Raw genomic sequence first — 6,991 nt, 5'->3', positions numbered from 1 at the left:
GTCAATCTGAGGCCTTCAAAGTCTATAATATCAATGCAAGAAAAAAAGAAGAAGCACAAAAATAAAACCCCAACAGCAATTAGTTGGTGGGGAAAACCAGAGTTGGCACCATTCCATTCAAGGAAAGAAAGAACACAGCCTTATAATGAGGTTGTGAGGGTCTCACCTGCATGGCCAACATGCACTAAGCTCTATCTACATACCCAGGTGGGGAACTAGCTAAAATTTGCACACTCAACACTTTTTCCACCATAACACATGCTGTCTCCTTCTTATGAATAACTACTGATGTGTCTCTTCATATCTCCTAGGCATCCTAAAGAAAGTAGGAGAAACCCCAGCAAAACAAAAACCAAAGCAAACAAGATTAGACCCAAAGAACTGATAACTGTCATATGGTTATCTCTAGAAAGGTGCGTGGCTTTTATGGACCATGATAAAGGGCTGGCAACCTCCCATACTTCATTCAGGGCCACAAGAGGCCAGTGATGATGTGATAACTAGCCTCCCACAATAACCTGCACTTGGACCAGGTACATGAGGAAGAGCTTGGCCATGAGGTGGGGTTCACTATGACTAGCTGCAGGTGGTTACACTGTGTAACAAAGCAGGGCTTCATGAGATGAACAGGACACTTCCTGTGGTCTAAAAGTTGGAGCAGAGATCAGATAGGAGTGCCAGCAACGTGTAAGAGGCAGGCCCTGAGGAAGACAGCCATGAGAGCAGGACAGATGAGTCCTGTGCACTAATGCTCTTTGCAGAGGATGTAGTAGTTCTTCTTAGAAACAGGCTTCTTAGTCTATTTCTCTTGGTAAACTTTACACACTGTCTCATAGTATTGAGTCATGATGAGCCGAGATAGACAACAGGACAACCTCACGCCAATCAACTGGGAAAATGTGACTGTAAACAGCACTCCAATGATGATGACCATGTTTGCCTCTAAGAAACCTACCATCAGAACATAGCAGCCCCTCTGGTTAACTTTGGTGGCAACTGCGGTCAGATTGTGTCGATCCTGGAGACTACAGTCAGCTTCATCCTTGCAGCAACTCTGGGGGATACCATGATTCAGGAAGTAGGGGTTGTCATTCCAGTCTGTGTAGTTCTTCACCCCACAGCACATCAGACTATACTGCACCTGGTCCACGGCCTGGCTCTTCCTATCATTGCTGTTATAATTCCGTACAGCATTGGTATAAATCTTCAGGAATCTGTTCTTGATCTCACGGTGAAGTAAAACCCCTGAGATGCTAGCAACAAGCTCAGCCAGGAACACCAGTGACAGAAACAGGGAATACACCTTCAGCATCCTTGGGCTTCCTCGGCATGTAGAAAAGCATCCAAATAAACCAAAAATGATAATCACGATACCAGTTCCAATGAGCACAGTGGGAACGTCTATGGCAAGAAGAGAGAGATACACACCCAGTGTAAGCTGTCCCCAGACTCCAAAAACCAACAAGATAACCCCAGTGCTCCAAAAGCCAAAGCAGTAGATGAGGAGGAAGATTTTGAGACAGGATATCACAAATTTAGTCTCCATTTTCCTCGGTGCCACAGTACTACTCTCAGAGAGAGAAAAGGCAGGGTTTCCAAATTGACTCTTCTTATAAAATCCTTGCTGTAGGCTTGCTTGATTCCCTTGAGACTAGAGTCGCTGATCTCTGCTAGTCTTGATGACAAGGAAAGACTCCAGGGAATGAGGTTCTTGCTTCCTGTGTTTGGAGGACTGCTTTGCAGTAGATAGGTTTCCTTCTGGGAGGTGGATACAGTGGAAGGCTGGGTCCCCCGACTTCTTCCCCATTCGCCTTTTTCCTCTACCATGAGGTCATGGACTCATTTCCTCTTTCCTGTCACTGTCCTCATTAGCACTGTTCATTAGCATTTCCCCTTCATTTCTGGATTGCTGTTCTTCTCTTAAGCCCTAGCCCACCTGCAGTGTGGGGATGGCATTGAAGTCCTTTTTCCCCAAAAGGATATGGGTGTTAGCCCTTCTCATTGTCCCGCCCTGACATGTCACAGGTTGTCTCGCCATAGCCCTCTTGCAGCTGGCCTTCTATTTACATTGTGACATAATGAGGAACCCTGTGATCACCACACATACATGCTGGCAGAGGCATCACAACTGAGAGGAAAAGCAAGGCTTCTGATGGCAAGTGAATACCTAAGCTCCATGTCCCATTTTTGACTCTTACAGATTAAAGACAAGTTGAAAGTTTTTGTTCTCTCTCTTTTGTAGAATGGGTTAAATTAGTTTATGACAGACACGACAATGTGGAACTCATGAACACATGTCACAAAAGACTTTTGCAACCGCTAACCTGGGGAGGCCAGCTCCACGAGAAAGTCCATACTGTCAAGAAACACAAGATATAGAAAGGAGGAGGTCTGAGCAGGTGTCGATGGGAAAAGTGAACTTTGACACCCCATACCCCTCCCCAAAAAAATGTGCTTTCAAGAAAATCAGTGGGATCCTAAAGATAGCCAGCACCAAGCTACAAGACAAGCGATCTCAGTAAGCTCCAGGCATTGAACCAACCAAGCTAGAACCCAGTCATGGTAGCACAGAAGATATCTGAATTTCTGACCCACCTCCTGCACTTACAAAATGATAGGTGTTGTTCACAGCTAAGCTTTGGGTGCATATTTTTGCTGCTGTGAGTAGGTAGGCCAAGGAACACTGGGCAAAGCCCCGTCCTTTTCTCTTCTTTTCTTTTTTTCAGAACATTCATGTCCTCAAATACAGATGAACCATGGATTGTGTCTTTGTCACTGTCATAATGTATTTCAGATGGGCCCTCAGGAAAACCTTAGCACAGGGTAGGTAGAGACCTATAATAAAACCATATTCTATGCAGTGATGTGTTGTGTTCCTAATTAAGAACTGAGGAAGGTAGCTGGAAAGGCTTATTATGTTCTTAGTAACAATTCTAAAGCTAAGAGAGTTATTCATAACCATCTCTTAGACTCCTGAGCATGAGCCCAGGTGAGGCTCAGCAGAACTATTCTTGCTGAACTTGAAAGTGGGATTAACTGTTTGACTTGGTCAGTGGTGATAGCCATAGAAGCATAAGAGGTAAGGAGGATAAGAATATGCCCCAAAACTGGTATCATCTACAGCTTTGAAAACCCATACTCTTGGAGACTGTAATATTGTTAGCTTTTCTGGGCTAACTTTTCTAACATTTGGTAACATGTTGATATAGGTGTTTCCTTGTATAATTTTAAGCATGATTAATGCTCACATGAGTAAACTGTATTAGTAGATTACCCTCCACAGTATGAATGTGTATGGCACAAGGGACGAGCCTCTCCTGAGCAGGAGGAATTGGTAGATGGGCTGTAACATCAATTCTTCCCTAAATCTCTGTGCTGTGTATTTTAGGTCTCCCATGGAGGCCTTGGATCATTTCTATGTGAAATGCTTCCGCTGAGGAACAACCCTCTGGCCTCAAGTTATCTCCCAGATGAATGGGTATTTGTGGGGGAGATAACTTGCCATTTTCTTGTTTAAGAGGAAAACTGTGGATAACCATACTTTTCTTCTTATAAAATAATAAGCCAGATACAACAAGGGAAGGAGCAGAGCTTGTCAAAGGGGTAGGAAGAGAGCAGAAGAGACCTCTGGCTCCCACATTCCCACTACAAAGCCTGGAAGGCCATACCGTGTTCCAGACACTACGACAGAAACCAAAAATACAGTAGCAATGAAGCAAGGTTGCCAACCTTGTTGGCTGGACCTTGAAGAAAGCTTGGACTCAAAACAGGAAAAATAGGGTTTCACCACAAAAGAAAGATGACTGAGCCTATGATACATCGTGGGGCTCACTAATGGGTTACTGTGGGGTTTTAAAATTTCGGGGACCTTAAAATTTCATTTTTAAATTTGTTATTGCAACATATGCTCCTCATGTGAATGACTGATTGAAGGTGGTCACAGAGCTTCCCACGGTGCTGAGAAGTAAAAGCACTATCACTGGCTTCTTGAAGAAATGTAGCTCTCCTAGGCATTCCTGCTGACGGGAAATAATTACAGAGGGGCTAGAGGGGAAATGGTGTCTTAGTGGTAGCCTATGCACAGTAATATATAGAATAGACACAAATAACAAGTTCAAGATTGGAAGATAATAATCACAAAGGATTGCCCTGTTAGGGTTCATTGACAGAACTATCCTTTCTTATGGTCACGTGCGAAGTCTGGGTCTAAGACATTGTTCTGTTTCCTAGTTTTCCTTTTGTCTCTCTTGACCTTTACTCTCCAAAGTCCTACAGTAGGTCAGATCCCTCTTCTTTTCTCTCATACTTACAAAATGACTTCGGCTACTGCCCAGCTGGGGCTGACCTCCACAATGTAGCCTGGTAATGCACTTGAGTGTCCCAGAGGCACATCAACCATTCAACGAATTGCTCTTCCGCATGCTCTGACTCCCCTCCTGTATTTCTCATGTCCACACTTGCATTTTTAGTCAACAGCCCAGAAAACTGGTACTTGCCCTTTCTCCTCTGTAACAGCCAATTGGTTACAGACTGTGGCAGCCATTCCTCCCCCAACCAAGTCTCTCAGTCCATTCCATCCTGCCTGACTCACTGTGGCTGCCTTGATTCAGATCTTCAGTACAGGCTCCCAGGAGCTCAGAAAGGGATTCTAACTGATCCACCTTGTTTCCAGAGAAGAGAAGTTCTAGCCTGCCCACTTTTCCAGTTGATGCATTTATGCCTTTAACTGTCAAGCTTTTCCACTAGAGTGTGCCTGACTGTCCATGAGTGGTGAAACTGAGACAAATTCTATGTCTTGGGTGTTTTTATGTTCATAACATCCATAGTATCTGCAAAGGTGCATAGAATATTATTGAATAGATTGATGGATGGATGGATGGATGGATGGATGGATGGATGGATGGATGGATGGAAAGATGGACTGGTAAGTTAATAGACCCAAAAACAAGAGTAGCCCATTTAATTTGGGGAGCGCAGAGAGATCTTTATAAAGTATGTGACAGTTGTATTAGGCTGCAAGCACTGATATAAAAACACTTTAAGATGGACATGAGGCACACACCTTTTATCCTAGGACTTGGCAGACAAGAGAATCTCTGGGTAATTAAAGCCACTCTGACTTACATGGCAAGTTTTATCCAGGGCTACATGGTGAGACTTTCCAGAAACAAAATAAAACAACAACCAAAAAGAACAACAATAACAAAAACAACAATACCTCGCTTATAGAAATATCATGTGGAAAGGTAAAGAGGCTTCAATAAGCCAACTATATTCCAAACTAAAATCTCTGTAGTGTAGCAGGCAGATGAGACTCGTGGAAATGATGCAGGAAAAGTAGAACTGAGGCAGATATTATGAGCTCTCTTCCAGATGGTAAAGTATGCAATCCCTTGTGCTAGTGTGGATCAGTGAAATATGTGGACAAATGTTTCCTCAACAGGACACAAAGTTCAAAGTGACAGGCTGTCAGGACTCTGGTCATAATACCTAATAAAAGGACTAAAAGGAAGAGAAAACTGCCCTTGGGAAAGCACTGTAATTTGAATTTTTTCAAGGAGGCATGTATTACTCCTAGGCCATCCAATTTTAAAGACAAACGTAGTCAAATTATGACGATCCAATTAAATGTGAATATCTCATTCTCTTACCAACCCCATCTCTCCAGGTACATAAAACACTGTTCATACTGGTACTGCCTGACCTTTGGGAGAAAGATATCTGACCCTAGACACCTTATGTTTTCCTGCAACTCATATAGAGGGGCAAAGGATGTATACTGGAAAATGTTTCCTCACATGTTCTAGACAGTCTGAAATGCTTGCTTCAAATAAATGAGCCAATGGGTTATTATTGTACTTAAGACAGCATCACTGGCAACAATTGAGAGAAATGAGAAGTGGTACATCTTTTACCATGGTAAAACCCTGAACTTTGATCTTTTGGTGATAGGCTATGAAACTTTTGTCTATTTTGTCTCTGAGGAAAAAAAAAACAGAAAAGCATGAACAACACAGATTATAAGACGTCTTCCTGAGGATACCAGACAGCTTCCACAGCAGTGTGGAAACCTGGTACAACATAGAAACCCAGTGATGTGGGTCAACATCTAGACTTACTCTTTTGTCCCTGAATCCAAGAAGGTGAGCAAGAATGTATCTAATGATTTTCTTCAGATTAAGAAACTGAAAATTGGATATTAATGGAAAGGGGAGAGTAATTTGACCCCTAATTTACCACACAGACAAAAAACTCTAAATGCAATATTGATTTAAATGTGAATATCAGCACAGTAATTAATCTTAATGGCTTCTTGATAGGTAAATGTTTTTTTTAAATACATAAAAGAGACTAGTCATTAAGGATAAGATCATTATTCACCTGCATAAAAATCAAGAACTTCTATTTAACAAAAGACAATATTACACAGCAAAGATGGAAAGCAGAGAAAGAAGAGCCTGAGTCCCCAGTGTAAGAATGAACCAATCTAACTAGAGAAAGATGGCCAAGTCAATAGATAAATAGTAAGAAGATAAACAATACAACAACAGGCACCCCCAACTAGACTATAAACAAAAAACAAAGTATACTGAACCTCATGAAAAAGTAAGGAACTACAATTAAAACTATAATAACTTACTAGTCACATCACAAGTAATTAAAATGGAAGACTGTGATTACCAAGTGATGGAAGAAAGAAAATACCCAAAGATGTCTTCTGGCCTCCACATGAGCATAATCAGTCATACATACAAACATACATACATACACACAGAGAAAGAGACAGACAGACAGACAGACAGACAGACAGAAAGAAACAAAAAGATTTCTATATCTGTATATGAGACCAATATACATATATACATACATACATACATAGGTACATATATACATCAGTTACAAGTGTGTGTGTATATATATATGTATGTATATGTATACATATATACCCATACACACACATATATATATGTGTGTGTGTGTGTGTGTGTGT

General features: G+C 41.7%; 1 pseudogene across 1 annotated transcript; it reads right to left on the bottom strand.

Moving 5' to 3' along the window:
• Nucleotides 1-399: 399 nt before the first annotated feature.
• On the bottom strand, nucleotides 400-1,993 carry LOC110298488 (annotated as a pseudogene). Its single transcript, XR_002378374.1, has one exon. The product of XR_002378374.1 is annotated as a tetraspanin-7 pseudogene (transcript).
• Between the last annotated feature and the right edge of the window lie 4,998 nt (nucleotides 1,994-6,991).

This window comes from Mus caroli, chromosome 7 (genome assembly GCF_900094665.2).
Source record: "Mus caroli chromosome 7, CAROLI_EIJ_v1.1, whole genome shotgun sequence".
Classification (NCBI taxonomy): domain Eukaryota; kingdom Metazoa; phylum Chordata; class Mammalia; order Rodentia; family Muridae; genus Mus; species Mus caroli.
Note: the sequence above shows the minus strand (reverse complement) of the source record. Positions and strands in the feature narration are given on the sequence as shown.